Consider the following 16321-nt stretch of genomic DNA (forward strand, 5'->3'; position numbering starts at 1 on the left):
AATCCTTTGAATATGAAATTTTGGAAAAGTGGGTAAGCTAATGATACCTCTCACCACGGGGCTGTGGCTCTTTTAATCCCCGATCCTTCAGAATGTCAAAATTTTGTACTGTTTGGTAATCCCAACTTCATTACTTTACACTTTATTCTTAAACTCTTCAAATGTTATATGAGTTTATTTGATTCTGGTTCTTCTTCTTCTTTTTTTTTTCCCTGTGAAAGCACTTTTATTGTATTTTTGGTTTTAATCTATTCAAATAGTTTGAAGTGATTTTGCAAGGATGCTTGGCAGGCCTCTGTCATTGATGAGTGAAGTACCTTACATCCCTCCCTGGGAGACTGAACTTATTCAAGTTTAATTACATCTTCTCTTATTTGCCCATTAATGCTGGCCCGAGGAAATGTATTTATGAAATGTTCTAAAGGGAGGGTGATCAGAGATTGACCCCACTGAAGGGTTTTTTTTTTGTATCTATTTAAGTGGAACAATAGAACATGCAAAAATAAACCATCAGACAGGTCCGGTCCCTGACATACCCTCCCTCCATTGCAATGTGACAGTTTAATGTTGAATTTCTGGGCTGGCTGCCATGCCTCACTCCTGTACTCCCAGCTACTCGGGAGACTGAGGTGGAGGATTGCTTGAGCCCAGGAGAAAAAGACCAATCTGGGCAATAGCGAGAGCTTATCTCTACAAAAAAAAAAACAAAGCAAAACAAAAAACGGCCAGTGTGGTGGCATGCACTTGTAGCCCCAGCTAACTCAAGAGTCTGCAGCAGGATTGCCTGAGCCCAGGAGTTGGAGGCTACAGTGAGCTATGATTGCACCAGTACATTCCAGTCTGGGAAACAGAATAAGATCCTGTCTCAAAAAAGAAAGAGCGAAACAAACAAACAAACAAAAGAACCTATTTTTAAATTCTTGTATCTTTTTATTGTTATCAATACACTTTTTTTTTTAACCTTCTTTACATAGGGAGAAGGTGGAAAGTAGCCTTAGACCAGGAGCTGAGACCTTAGAGCTTTAATTTAAACCATTATCAAGTAATTATAGGCATCTAATGTATTGTAAAAGATACATAGTGTATGTGACTGAACTATATATTTTATTTATTTGGTAACCTACTTAGGACAGGGTCTTGCTCAGTCACCCAGGCTAGAGTGCAGTGGTGTGGTCATAGCCCACCATCACCTCAAACTCCTGAGCTGGAGTGATCTTCCTTCCTTAGCCTCTCAAGTAGCTGGTATAACAGGCATGTGTCTTCACACCCACCTAAGTTTTTATATATATATCTTACATATATATATATTTGTTTGTTTGTTTGTTTGTTTTGCCTTGCTATGTTGCTGAGGCTGGTCTCAAACAATCCTCCCGCCTCAGCCTCCCAAAGTGCTAGGATTACAGGGGTGAGCTGCTAAGCCCCACCTGTGTTATCTTAAAATGAGCATTTGAGCAGTTGTACCACCTCTCTGTTACATTAGCAACTATAGTGAGTCTGGTAAAACACTGGGCTTACGCAGTGTCCTGAAGCTGAAGCTTTGATTTACTTAGAACTCTCCTGGAGGGTGAGGCCTGAATGTTCGTCCTGTATTCAAGGTGGGAAATCAACCTTGAATGTTTTGGGTGGTGTTATGTTTACAGAGTTGTAGCTACTTTCACTTTTTTCTTTTTCCTTATTTATTTATTTTTAATCTTTTACTTTGGAGAAGCATTAAAGTTTCTGTAAAGAACTTTCAATTACACGGTATTAGTTGTTTTCAAAGTGGCCCTGGCCTTTATATACTTAAAAAAAATAATTTAAAATTAATCTCAAAAATTAAATTATTTTTTCATTTCTTTCATGAGTAGGGAAGAAAAGATAAGGGGAAAAATGCATGGATTATAGCTTTCCAATATACATGTGCCTGTGAAACATGACTCATCACAAACGCGATTTAATTGTGTATGTGTCAGCTTTGAACCGGTATTACAAACAAGTGATTTTCTGTCATTTATTACCTATTTCCTACCTCAGCATGAAAGAATATTAAGATAAAATAGATGAAAAGACTCCAGCAAAAGGCGAATGAGATAGAAAAGTAAGCCTGCTGCCTTGATGAGTTCAGAGGGAGGCGTTTCACACGTCCACCGCTTTTGCTGGTTACCGTGGTGTTTAGTTTTGATAGACTGAACACGTTCAAATTACAGGAACATTGTTTTGCAGAACCAGAAGTGGTTTTATAGACAATTCCTTTTTTAACCCCTATTAATATGGCACTTAATGAAGAAAATTGTGCAACTTCCCAATACAAAGGACAGAAAGATTTGAGAAATGATTCTTTATAAACCCCTCTTTAAGGCATTATCCATTTTCATGTGGAAGGAAGAGAAATCATTTGCTTGCATCTTTGAACTCTCTTACGGACTTGATATAAGTTATGGGTACTTCAAGTTCTGCTGACGGTGGGTGGGGCAAAGAAAGTGGGCTGTTCAGCCTCACAGAGACCAATCATCAGAGGCCCAGAGACACCCACCTTCCTTATCCCCAGAAATTCTCAGAAGTGGGTTCTCCTCCTTCAGTTGGGAACCCTGGTCAGCCTTCGCACTGTGATAATTCTTGTGTTAGGTGCTAGGAAACAAAAATGAACAGGACAGGGTGTTCCTCTAGGAATTCGCAGTCTAGACAGAGTGATAAGTGAGAAATCACACAGCTATAATTATGCGATAAATGTTGCGATAGTTATATAATAGGTAGCCTGCAAGTTGATAGAGAAAGTAAGATCTGAATTTGGTAACTGAAGCTGGCTTGTTGCTGAAGATGATTTTCAGTGTGATGACAGCTTATAAAGAGAACCGCGTCAACTCCAGGGTGGCTTGTGCATGAGCAAATTAAGCAAGGCAGTGTAGCAGAAAGGAAGAAATTAAGTGCAGCTTGTGATGAAATTGCACATGTATCTAGTGGGAATACAAAAATACATATTCATGGGGTGTAAGGTGGGACTTCCAAGAATAACTTCCCTGGTACAAAATTCTGATCATCTTGGGCTTCCTAATTTTGGAGGTAGGACTAATTGAATAACACTCACTGAATACTTAGCTTGATGAAAGTGACAAATCCATGCCAGTATTGCTTTCCCATGTAAGTTTTCAAAGGCACAGAGTCTAAGAATTAATGAAAATGGAAACTGTCTATTGTGAAGAGGAGGAATACAACCCAGCCTACTTTACATATCATATGTAATGAAGGAAAATAGTAATTTCAGGCCAGGCATGGCCGTAATCTTAGGGAGGTTGAGGCAGGAGAATTGCTTGAGACCAGGAATTTGAGAATAGCCTGGGCAACCTAGTGAGACTGTGTTCAAAGATAAGTGAACAAATAAATGAATAGATTTAAAAAAATAGTAATTTTAACTTATAAAGTCAATGGTAGAGAACATTTAACGTCACTTAGATATTATTATGCCTGAGGTAGAATAAAGTAAGAATCTTGTCAAATTTACCTTACAAAGGCTGTTTTCCAGAGTAGGTTGAATGTTGCTGACCAGAGGCATTAATGACATTGAGCTCATTTCCCACCCGCTCCCTGCCTTGAATGTCCACTTCCTCATACCTAGAAACGGAGACACATCGGTTTGGAGACAATATTATCTTACCTTTTAGTCAACTTCTTGTATGTTGTTCAAAAAAAAAAAGAAAGAAAAAAGGCAAAGGATTCCTATCTATGATTCATTCACAGATTAGTGACTTTGAAATCAGTTTTTACTTTATACATATCATTCTATTTCTTCCTGATTCAAATATCACACATAACCTCTCCATTTAAATCACAAATGCTACTATTTTCTAGGACCCAGTCAGTGCAAGGGAAAGAATTTGGTCCTGATTTGGTGAATAATGGGGAAATTGCTAAACGTTTTCAAGAAACTTGCTGTGTGTTATTTTTAAAAATATTTTTCTTGGATTTCATGTTCTAAATTATAGTAGATGTACTAAAATCTTTTCCCTATGAAATGATTATGCCAAGAAGCACCATGTTTATATATATATATAAACAATACCAGGACCTAGTCCAAGGTATTGTTAACTGCAACTTACTCAGCAAAGGAATCAAGGAATCCATGACCATCCAGATTCACTGTTGCATTATGTATTAAAAAATGAAACAGCAGTGATAAAACCTGGCCTTGATTGTGGTTAATAAGTTTCCCAAGACTGTGTAGATGCAGTAATATGGTTATGATACAATGTTCAGTATATAAAAAGCAAGACGTGACATTAACGTACCAAAATGGGGGCTGGACCTATGAAATTGCAAGATTTCATATTTGGTTTCAAGGGGCTTAAAAGGGTAGTTGACAAATACGTGTATAAAAAGATGCATGCTCTGTGGCACGAGGACTTAGACGAAGTAGGAACATTGAATCCTTTGGCAACCCTCAGGAAAGCAATTGAACTTGACCTGTTTTTTGAGGGAAATGTGGGGCTGACACTAGTGATGCTGTTCTGGAAAGATAGTTATTCTAGGAAGAAAAAATGTGAGAGGAAGATGGGTCAGATATTCAGTATTTTGGGCCCTATGAACCATCAAGCCTTTATGGTGACTATTCAGGTGTGCTCTTATGGCACGAAAGCAACCCTTGGCTACATATAAACAGTGAGTGTGGCTGCATACCAGTAAAGCTTTATTTACAAAAACAGGTGCTGTCCGAATTTGAATTTGACTAGTGAACTCCTGTTTGCCTGCCCTTGCCCTAAACAAACACCTGCCCTCATAGGGTTTAGATTCTGGTATTTTTCATATTTAAAACTCTTTCATCTTTGTTTTCTGTTCATTTGGAGGGAGGAGGGATAGACTCCTATAACTTTTAAATTTCCACTGGCTGTTTGATATAAAAGTCTCTTTTATTGTAACTACATATTGTTTCCCACCAATTCACATCCCTGGTTCTCAGGAATTTTTAAGAAGGGAAATAGAAACCAGAACAAACCCATTTATCATCCTCCCATAGTAATATGTACTCAGCTCCTTAGCATCTGACTTTCAGTCACAAGACTTAGGGGAAAATCTAAGATATCACAGGGTTAGGAAGTCAGGCCCTGGTAAGTTGTTATGTGAGGTGAGGTGTGTTGAAATCTTTGTTATCAGCAGAGTGCTACTAGCTTCTGCGGGCAAATGCCCTACTTATTCATTTCTTTCCAACTTAGTTAATCCGACAAATCAAATGATGGTGTATCTGTAAAAACTTTTTTTTTTTTTTTTTAATCTCAAATGATTTTTTTTCAACCATTTATCTTCAGTTTTGCGCTCAGAGTATCTGGTGAAATGTCAACTCCCTTTAGAAAAAACATATTCAGTTGTTATGTTAAAGTTTCTTTGCATGACTTTTTCCTTCTGGAATTATTTGCTTACTTCTATTGTCCATAAATTCCACCACATAAGGTGTAAAAAAAAAAAATAACATACCCGAGAGAATATTTTGTAAGAAATATTTAGGGTTTTTGAGTTGAAATAAAAGTGATCCCATTGAAAAATATTTATTCCATGTATATTATTATTTGTTGTATTCTACAATTATGTATTCTATGTTAATCTGAATATAGATTAATGAGGAAATCATTATACTTGTTTAAAATAACCTGGAGGGATATTTTCAATTGCACAATTTTAAATTGCATACACATTTTATGGCCACCCTGTATAAACTAAGATTTCTCTGTTTGCATAGAGTAGTAGGGAGACCTCTTTGTACGATCTTGAGACATAAAATGTTCATCCATTTACTTACCCAAAGCATCACCTGAGCTTGTCTGTCCCTTCAAGCAAGATTTGCATGGTTATAATTATTGTTAGATAAGCCCTTAGTTCATCTAAGCTGTACTGTAACACATCTAAAACAAAATGTTTATTTTTCTTCCAGAATTTCTAGTTAGAAATTTTTATTAGTTCTCTTTGTCAATCAGTTACTGCCTTGCTCATGAGTTCAGTTATCTTGTTATCGGTAGAGGGCTGTTAACAGTAGTCCACACTGTCAGGGCTGGATCCTGGTTCTGACTGTACTAAGAGTGGCCTTCAGACACATCAGCTTCACTTAGCTCTAGTCTTTACATCTGGGGCATAGGAATCATGGCTTTTGTATGGTTTATATAAGAAAATGAGTGTGGGGTGGCGCCTGTGGCTCAGTGAGCAGGGCGCTGGCCCCATACCGAGGGTGGTGGGTTCAAACCCAGCCCCGGCCAAACTGCAACAAAAAAAGAAAAAAAGAAAAGAAAATGAGTGTAAGTCATTTAGCAGGGCACTTGGCAGTGCCTGCTGATACAAATGATCAAACTATGAGAATATATTTTCATTGTCTTCCATGCTTTAGAATTCCCTGCATTGTTGCTCCGTATTCCATTTGCGTGGGTAGGTTGTGATTAGTTGACATAATCAGGGAAAATGATCATTTTTCTCTTCTATTGTGAATCTGAGATAAAATATACTATGACATCATCAGTTTGGGAATCCCAGTGCACACTTGCTTAGTTAATTGGGTACATATGCCAGGGAAGGATTACAGAAAATTTGAACTTCAAGAAAGTAGCTCAAAATAAATATGCTCTTGAACTTTGAGTGCTGAATTTTAATTTAATTACTTTTGGAAAAAAAAAATTTAAGTATATTTACTGCATCAAGTCTTCTGTCTGACAGTTTCTAATTATGCATTCTCCACCACAGACTTGTTTATTAGACCAAAGGGGCATAGTACAGAAGGTGCCAAAAATAATACTTTTTTTTGAGACAGAGTGTCACTAAGTCACCCTTGGTAGAGTGGCATCACAGCTCACAGCCACCTCAAACTCTTGGGCTTAAGTGATTCTCTTGCCTCAGCCTCCCAAGTAGCTGGGACTACAGGCGCCCACCACAATGCCCAGCTATTTTTTTGTTGCGGTTGTCATTGTTGTTTAGCTGGCCTGGGCCGGGTTCAAACCCACCAGCCTCGGTGTATGTGGCCAGCGCCCTAAAATGTTAAATGAGCTACAGGTGCCGCCCAATATGGATACATTTTAAGAAAAGGAAAAAAACCTTTATTAAAATTGTAATGCTCAGCATTTACCGATAATGTTTGATATCTCTCACAGTCTATCTTGTATCTCGTATAATTGCAGAAGTCAAACGTGACTTGAGTATTACAATTTTAAAATGTTTTTTTTTTTCTTAAAGTATGTGTACGTATTTTTGGCACCCTCTTATATGCCTTTGTATTAGGAAAGTTGTATATTTGGATTGGATAACCATGATTTGGATAAATCATGTTTCTTTAAATGTAGTAATAAGGCGTCTGTCATATCTGCTTTAATCTGAATGGATTCTCTATACTTCCCTTTTGAGGCCTGCTGATGTCATGCAGTACAGTGTTGTTTTTTTGTTGTTGTTGTTGTTGTTCTTGTTATTACTTAATCAAGAATTTAATTTTAATTCAGAATTCCTTTCAGTTTTTTCCTGTTGGCCCCCCTGGTTCTCAGGGATCATGTAGGTGATCACTGGCCCCTCATGTTGAGTGCTCAGGGAGGTGAGAGGTTCCTGTTCAGGGGATCTCCTTCCGTCCATTTATACTCTGCCTTCTCTACAGTTGGGGTGTTTATATGTGTCAGCTTTTATTAAGATGAATTATGATCATTTCCATACAGCTGGGTGGCAGTTGTGGTAGTTTACGTTATCAAAGCAAGACTCAGACTAAGTCAGCCAATTTGGATGTCAATAAAACATTTGTTACTTATTTTCAGTTTTATCATTGGTTGTAATTTATACTTAGAATTGAAAATGTTAACATGTGTGGCTGAGTTTGTTTTAATTAAGTGTATAATTAGGCTAATGAACCTTGTAAAAATGTACTGGTGCAGCCCATAATGTAATCTAGGCAGTTACATTTCTAATTACGCATCCAAAATCATATACAAAGACATAGCATTTCAGGGGCTTGAGTTCCACAACTGTATCCTTCCTTACCTTTTTTACTTTTAGGAAAGACTGTTTGTTTTTATGTTTTAGAAAGATCTTACATTAAAAGATAAATACAGACTCAGGGTGAAAGGAGGGTCGTCCATATTTCAGGCAAATGGTAATCAGAAAAAAGCAGGTGTTGCAATTCTATTTGCAGACACAGTAGGCTTTAAACCAACAAAAGTAAGGAAGGATGAGAATGGTCACTTCATATTTGTTAAGGGTAATACTCATATTTGTTAAGGGTAGTACTCAATATGATGAAATTTCAATTATTAATATTTATGCACCCAAGTAGAATGTGCCACAATTTATAAGAGAAACTCTAACAGACATGAGCAATTTGATTTCCTCCACCTCCATAGTAGTCAGAGATTTCAACACTCCTTTGGCAGTGTTGGATACCTCCTCCAATAAGAAGCTGAGCAAAGAAATTTTAGATTTAAACCTAACCATCCAACATTTGGATTTAGCAGACATCTACAGAACATTTCATCCCAACACAATTGAATACACATACTTCTCATCAGCCCACGGAACATACTCCAAAATCAATCACATCTTAGGTCACAAATCTAACATCAGTAAATTTAAAGGAATAGAAATTATTCCTTGCATCTTCTCTGACCACCATGGAAAAAAGTTGAGTTCAGTAACAACAGGAATCTGCATACGTATACAAAAACATGAAAGTTAAATAACCTTATGCTGAATGATAGCTGGGTCAGAGATGAGATTAAGAAGGAAATTGCCAAATTTTTGGAAGAAAATGACAATGAAGACACGAATTATCAGAACTTCTGGGATACTGCAAAGGCAGTCCTAAGAGGGAAATTTATAGCACTGCAAGCTTTCCTCAAGAGAACGGAAAGAGAGGAAGTTAACAACTTAATGGGACATCTCAAGCAACTGGAAAAGGAAGAACATTCCAACCCCAAACCCAGTAGAAGAAAAGAAATAACAAAACTTAGAGCAGAATTAAATGAAATTGAAAACAAAAGAATTATACAACAGATCAATAAACCAAAAAGTTAGTTTTTTGAAAAGGTCAATAAAATAGATAAACCTTTGGCTACCCTAACCAGGAAAAAAAGAGTAAAATCTCTAATCAATCAGAAACAACAAAGACAAAATAACAACAGACTCCTCAGAAATTCAAAAAATCCTTAATGAATATTATAAGAAACTTTATTCTCAGAAATATGAAAATCTGAAGGAAATTGACCAATACTTGGAAGCACGTCACCTTCCAAGACTTAGCCAGAATCAAGTGGAAATGTTGAACAGGCCCATATCACGTTCTGAAATAGCATCAACCATACGAAATCTCCCTAACAAGAAAAGCCCAGGAGCCCAGGACGAGATGGCTTCACGTCGGAATTCTACCAAACCTGTAAAGAGGAACTAGTACCTATATTACTCAACCTGTTCCAAAATGTAGAAAAAGAAGGAAGACTACCCAACACGTTCTATGAAGCAAACATCACCCTGATCCCCAAACCAGGAAAAGACCCAACATGAAAAGAAAATTATAGACCAATATCACTAATGAATATAGATGCAAAAATATTCAACAAGATCCTAACAAACATCAAACAAATTATACATCATGACCAAGTTGGTTTTATCCCAGGGTCTCAAGGCTGGTTCAATATACGTAAATCTGCAAGTATAACTCAGCACATAAGCAAATTAAAAAACAAAGACCATATGATTCTCTTAATTGATTCAGAAAAAGCTTTTGATAATATCCAGCATCCCTTCATGATCAGAACACTTAATAAAATTGATATAGAAGGGACATTTCTTAAACTGATAGAGGCCATCTACAGCAAACTCACAGCCAATATCGTATTGAATGGAGTTAAACTGAAATCATTTCCACTCAGATCACAAACCAGACAAGGCTGCCCATTGTCTGCACTGCTCTTTAACATTGTAATGGAAGTTTTAGCCATCGCAGTTAGGGAAGAAAAGGCGATCAAGGGTATCCATATAGGGTCAGAAGAGATCAAACTTTTGCTCTTCTCAGATGATATGATTGTATATCTGGAAAACAACAGGGATTCTACTACAAAACTCTTAGAAATGATCAAGGAATACAGCAGCGTCTCAGGTTACAAAATCAACATTCATAAATCGGTAGCCTTTATATATACCAACAATAGTCAGGCTGAAAAAATAGTTAAGGACTCTATTCCATTCCCAGTAGTGCCAAAGAAGATGAAATATTTGGGAGTTTATCTAACAAAGGACGTGAAAGATCTCTATAAAGAGAACTATGAAATTCTAAGAAAAGAAATAGCTGAAAATGTTAACAAATGGAAAAACATACCATGCTTGTGGCTAGGAAGAATCAACATTGTTAAAATGTCCATACTACCCAAAGCAATATACAATTTTAATGCAATCCCTATTAAAGCTCCACTGTCATACTTGAAAGATCTTGAAAAAAATAATACTTCTTTTTATATGGAATCAGAAAAAACCTCGAATAGCCAAGACATTACTCAGAAATAAAAGCAAAGTGGGAGGAATCATGCTACCAGACCTCAGACTATACTATAAATCGATAGTGATCAAAACAGCATGGTACTGGCACAAAAACAGAGAAGTAGATGTCTGGAACAAAATAGAGAACCAAGAGATGAACCCAGCTACTTACCGTTATTTGATCTTTGACAGGCCAATTAAAAACATTCAGTAGGGAAATGATTCCCTATTTAACAAATGGTTCTGGGTGAACTGGTTGGCAACCTGTAGAAGACTGAAACTGGACCCACACCTTTCACCATTAACTAAGATAGACTCTCACGGGATTAAAGATTTAAACTTAAGACATGAAACTAAAAATACTAGAAGAGAGTGCAGAGAAAACTCTTGAAGAAATCGGTCTGGGCAAGTATTTTATGAGGAGGACCCCCTGGGCAATGGAAGCAGCTTCAAAAATACACTATTGGGACCTGATCAAACTAAAAAGCTCCTGCACAGCCAAGAACACAGTAAGTAAAGCAAGCAAACAGCCCTCAGAATGGGAGAAGATATTTGCAGGTTATGTCTCCGACAAAGGTTTAATAACCAGAATCCACAGAGAACTCAAACGTATAAGCAAGAAAAGAATAAGTGATCCCATCGCAGGCTGGGCAAGGGACTTGAAGAGAAACTTCTCTGAAGTAGACAGGCGCACAGCCTACAGACATATGAAAAAATGCTCATCATCTTTAATCATCAGAGAAATGCAAATCAAAACTACTTTGAGATATCATCTAACTCCAGTAAGATTAGCCCATATCACAAAATCCCAAGACCAGAGATGTTGACGTGGATGTGGAGAAAAGGGAACACTTCTACACTGCTGGTGGGAATGCAAATTAATACATTCCTTTTGGAAAGATGTTTGGAAAACACTTAGAGATCTAAAAATAGACCTGCCATTCAATCCTATAATTCGTCTACTAGGTATATACCCAGAAGACCAAAAATCACATTATAACGAAGATATTTGTACCAGAATGTTTACTGCAGCCCAATTCATAATTGCTAAGTCATGGAAAAAGCCCAAGTGCCCATCCATCCATGAATGGATTAATAAATTGTGGTATATGTATACCCTGGAATATTATGCAGCCTTAAACAAAGATGGAGACTTTAACTCTTTTGTGTTTACATGGATAGAGCTGGAACATATTCTTCTTAAAAAGTATCTCAAGAATTGGAGAAAAAGTATCCAGTGTACTGAGCCCTAGTATGAAACTAATTTATGGCTTTCACATGAAAGCTAGAACCCAGTTATAACCTAAGAATATGGGGAAGCGGGAGAAGGAGGAAAGGGAGGGGAGAGGATGGGCGAAGGGAAGGTGATTGGTGGGATTACACCTGCGGTGCATCTTACAAGGGTACATGTGAAACTTAGTAAATGTAAAATGTAAATGTCTTAACACAATAACTAAGAAAATGCCAGGAAGGCTATGTTAACCAGTGTGATGAAAATGTGTCCAACGGTCCATAAAACCAGTGTATGGTGCCCCATGATCGCATTAATGTACACAGCTATGATTTAATAATAAAAAAAGAAAGATTGTTTGAAAATTATGAGTAATGTCTTGAAGGAAATATGTGTGATACTGCATTTTTTTTTTATTAGTAACGTTATCCAGAAGTGAGATCTGTATGTAGTAGCCATGGCATTGTCTTTCTTACAAATGAGCCAACTTGTGTTTACATTAGATTCCTACAGAAGGTTGAGGAGCTTCTGTTTCCCATCAGAGAACCTGTTGTTGTTTCTTCATCAACATGGCCCACCCCGTTAATAAATACATCCAGTTTTCTAGCACACTCAGACTGGGGTGGTTATGCTCCTAGACTAATTCCCCCAGTAGTGCTCACTCTCCTTCCGTTTTCCCTCTCTTTTCCTTTTTTATTTTTCATTTTTTTGTTTTGTTTTTCAGTGTGGTTTCTTCTTCTGATAGAACAGTTGTTCCAGTTAGGAATTCTAGTAATAGCTGCCCTGAAGAAAAGCTGTTCTCTATTCCAGCATACTGACCTGCCAAAATGTTCAGCCCTTCGTTAGCTTTAGTTATGTTCTGTGATCAAAGTATTGTATGAGCCAAAATACGATAGGTCCATTCTTATTGCTTTATTCATTTATTTATTTATATTTAATTTTTATTTATTTTTTGAGGGAGTCTTACCTTGGGTAGAGGGTTGTGGGGTCATAAGTCACAGCAACCTCAGACTCTTGGGTTTAAGCAATCCTTTTGCCTCAGCCTCCCATATAGCTGGGAGTACAGGTGTGCTCCACTGTGCCTGGTTAGTTTGTTTATTTATTTATTTTAAGTAGAGATGGGATCTCGCTCTTGCTCAGGCTTCTCTCACACTCCTGAGCTCAAGCAATCCACCTGCCTCAGCCTCTCAAAGTGCTAGGAGTACAGGTGTGAGCCACCACGCTCGGCCTCTTTATTGCTTTAGAACAAATTCTAGTTGCCGGTTGAGTTTGCTGGTTTATTGCTTTAGAACAAATTCTACTTGCTGGTTGAGTTTGGAAAATAATGTCCCTAAAATAAATCTCTCTCTTTTTTGGCTCCTTTGGTAGAGTGCTGTGGTGTCATAGCTCCCAGGAACCTCAAACTCTTGGGCTCAAATGATTCTGTTGTCTCAGCCTCCCGAGATGGGATTACAGGCACCTATCACAACGCCGGGCTATTTTTGTTTTTTTTTTAAAGAGATGGAGTCTCGTACTTGCTCTGCTCAGGCTAGTTTTGAACTCATGAGCTCAGACAATCCACTTGCCTTGGCCTCCCAGCGTGCTAGGATTACAGGCATGAGCCACTGCGCCTGGCCTCAAATCTCATTTTTAATTATTCTATTTGACATATCTTTAAATTGAAAATGGGAGGTATGGAAATATTTCTGCTTGCACACGTTTTTCGGGAAGGTGGAAGTGTCTGTTACTGCTCCTTTCACTGATCTCCTTCAGAGTTCTTTTCATTCTCAGTCTAGCTGTTATCAGTTCAATTTTCTTGTGAAGTTGGCTCCCCTCCCCCACCTTCTTCCTTTTTTTTGATTGTTCATTCCCATTCCTTTTGTAATCATTTTCACCTAGTGGAGCAAATGAGATAATTTTGCAGATTGTACCACTTTACTTTTAAATTAATCCATTCTTTTTGAGAGAATGATTCTAATCGTGTGGTTAAGTACTTAGAAATCAGCAGGCTACTAACTTCACCTTAATTCAGTCTGCTCCCTCGATTCCCTCATCACTTGCCGTGTCAGTCAGTGTGACGTTCTGCCTCCCTCCCACCCTTCCCCTTCCTCCCGCCAGGTCAAGTCTGTAGTACTGAATAAAAGGATTCTGAGATGTTTCGCGACTATTTTAACAATGTCGGTTGCTGGAGCCTCTGTAGATAAACTTCCTTTCTATATTCTTGTAAAAGCGATAGTATGTTTATGATTTGTAACATTTTTATCATGTTAGATTATTGATGCATCATTGTAGATGAGGACTCATTTATGAAGACAAGCATTCAATAATTGAAACTTGGCATGCTTTTTTACTTTTTTAATAATGATCATTTATACTAGAATGATTATTAGGGGGAGGGGGAAAAATAGGTTTGAAAACAAAAAATTATATGAATATGAGTCCATTTACCTAGTTATCTGAAATTACTGATGTTACTGGTAGAATTAAGGTACAGATTTCTAAGTTACACTACTTTATTTATTTATATTTATTTATTTATTTATTTACTGCGGTTTTGGCCAGGGCCGGGCTTAAACCCTCCACCCCCAGTACATGGGGCCGGCACCCTACTCCTTGAGCCACAGGTGCCACCCTTAGTTACACTACTTTAAACTCTCATAAATCCCAAAAACTGAGTAGAAGATAAATTTACAAATTTCAGCAGATGATCAGCTTATTAACAGCTAAGAAATTTCCATGAAACAGAGTTTGTGTTTATCTTTCTAAAAACTTTCTGTTGGCTATGTTTTTCTGTTTCAGAATACATAAAGGTGTAGTAATAGTCATTTTAGATTGCAGAAATTTATAACCATATTGAAATTTTGCTTGCGATTTCAGCAGTTAAAACTAATTAACTGGAGGGAGTCTTGGTAGAACATGTTTTTATTGCAAGGACTTGATGGATGCCCTCTAGAAAGTGTTCTTAGGGCGGTGCCTGTGGCTCAAGGAGTACGGTGCTGGCCCCATATACCAGAGGTGGTGGGTTCAAACCCGGCCCTGGCCAAAAACTGCAAATAAATAAATTAAATAAAAAAAGAAGGAAAGAAAGTGTTCTTGATCCATAGAGGTAGCTTTTGGCAAAAAGTGTGTCACCACACAGGTGGTTCTCTTATGATTACCTGAAGGTGATTGAGAAAGGTTTTCCTTTTTTCCTTCTTGTTCTTTACCATGGCTGTTTTGAAGGTGAATTGGCCAAATATCTTTCCCAAGTTCCACTGGTATCATTCACTGATTTAATTCAACTTCTCCTATTAATCCTCCCTATTCATCAGAATTGTAAAGTAGTCCATAATATTGAGAAGGAAGGAACCCTTACCATCTTGTTCTGTGAAGCAAATTATCAGCTTAATATTAAAGTCAGGGAACAACATAATGAAATAAGAAAACTACAGAACATTTTCTCTAATGAATATAGATGTAAAAAGTCTCAATAAAATCTTAGCAAACAGACTTCAGCTGCAAATCAAAAACATAATTTATCACAACCAAGTAGGCTTCATCCCAGCTGTGCAAGGTTGGTTCAGCATATGCAAATCTATAAATGTAATTCACCACATAAATAGAAGCAAAAACAAAGACCATATGATTGTTTCAATGGATGCAGAAAAAGCATTTGACAAAATAGAGCACCTTTTTTGGCTAAAAACAGTTATTTAACAAAATGGCATAGATGGGATATACCTTCAAAATGATAATAGACATCTATGAAAAACCCATAGGTGAAAATGATTACAAAAGGAATGGCAATGAACTATCAAAAAAAGAAGAAGGAGGGGAACAAAGTACCAACTTCACAAGAAAAGTGAAAGCATTCCTGCTTAGAACTGGAACTAGACAAGGATGTCCACTGTCACCACTTCTATTCAGCATAATACTGGAAGTCCTAGCCAGAGCAATTAGACAAGAGAAGGACATTGAGGGTATACAAATGGGGGGAAAAGAGGTTAAACCATTGGTCTTTGCTGACTATTTGATTTTATACCTAGAACACCCAAAAGACTCAACCAGAGTCTCCTGGAATTGAGAGACATATATAGCAATGCCTCAGGCTACAAAATCAATGTACACAAATCAGTAACTTTCATACATGCTAACAATAGTCAACCTGATAAAGTAAAGACACAATACCCTTCATAGTTACATGAAAGAAAATGATGTCAAATATATTTGACAAAAGAGGTGAAGGATCTCTATAAGGAGAATTACAAAACACTGAGAAAAAAAAAATCACGGGGGACGTAAACAGATGGAAACACATATCACAGTCATGGGTCAGCAGAAGCAACATTGTTAAAATGTCTATACTACCCAAAGCGATTCAGCGTTTCAATGTAATTCCCATTAAAATACTAATATCATATTTTGCAGATTAAAAAAATAGTTTTGGGCGGCGCCTGTGGCTCAGTGAGTAGGGCGCCAGCCCCATATGCTGAGGGTGGCGGGTTCAAACCCAGCCCCAGCCAAACTGCAACCAAAAAATAGCTGGGCGTTGTGGCGGGCGCCTGTAGTCCCAGCTGCTCGGGAGGCTGAGGCAAGAGAATCACGTAAGCCTGAGAGTTAAGAGGTTGCTGTGAGCCGTGTGACACCACGGCACTCTACCCAAGGGCGGTACAGTGAGAC

General features: G+C 37.6%; 1 protein-coding gene across 21 annotated transcripts in view; it reads left to right on the top strand.

Annotated features, from left to right (window-relative positions):
• The window catches only part of PARD3 (par-3 family cell polarity regulator), a 760426-nt gene that overhangs the window by 440275 nt on the left and 303830 nt on the right, over positions 1 to 16321 (top strand). The gene's annotated exons all lie outside the window — the stretch shown is intronic.

The sequence above is a fragment of the Nycticebus coucang genome, chromosome 20 (assembly GCF_027406575.1).
Source record: "Nycticebus coucang isolate mNycCou1 chromosome 20, mNycCou1.pri, whole genome shotgun sequence".
Taxonomy (NCBI): Eukaryota; Metazoa; Chordata; class Mammalia; order Primates; family Lorisidae; genus Nycticebus; species Nycticebus coucang.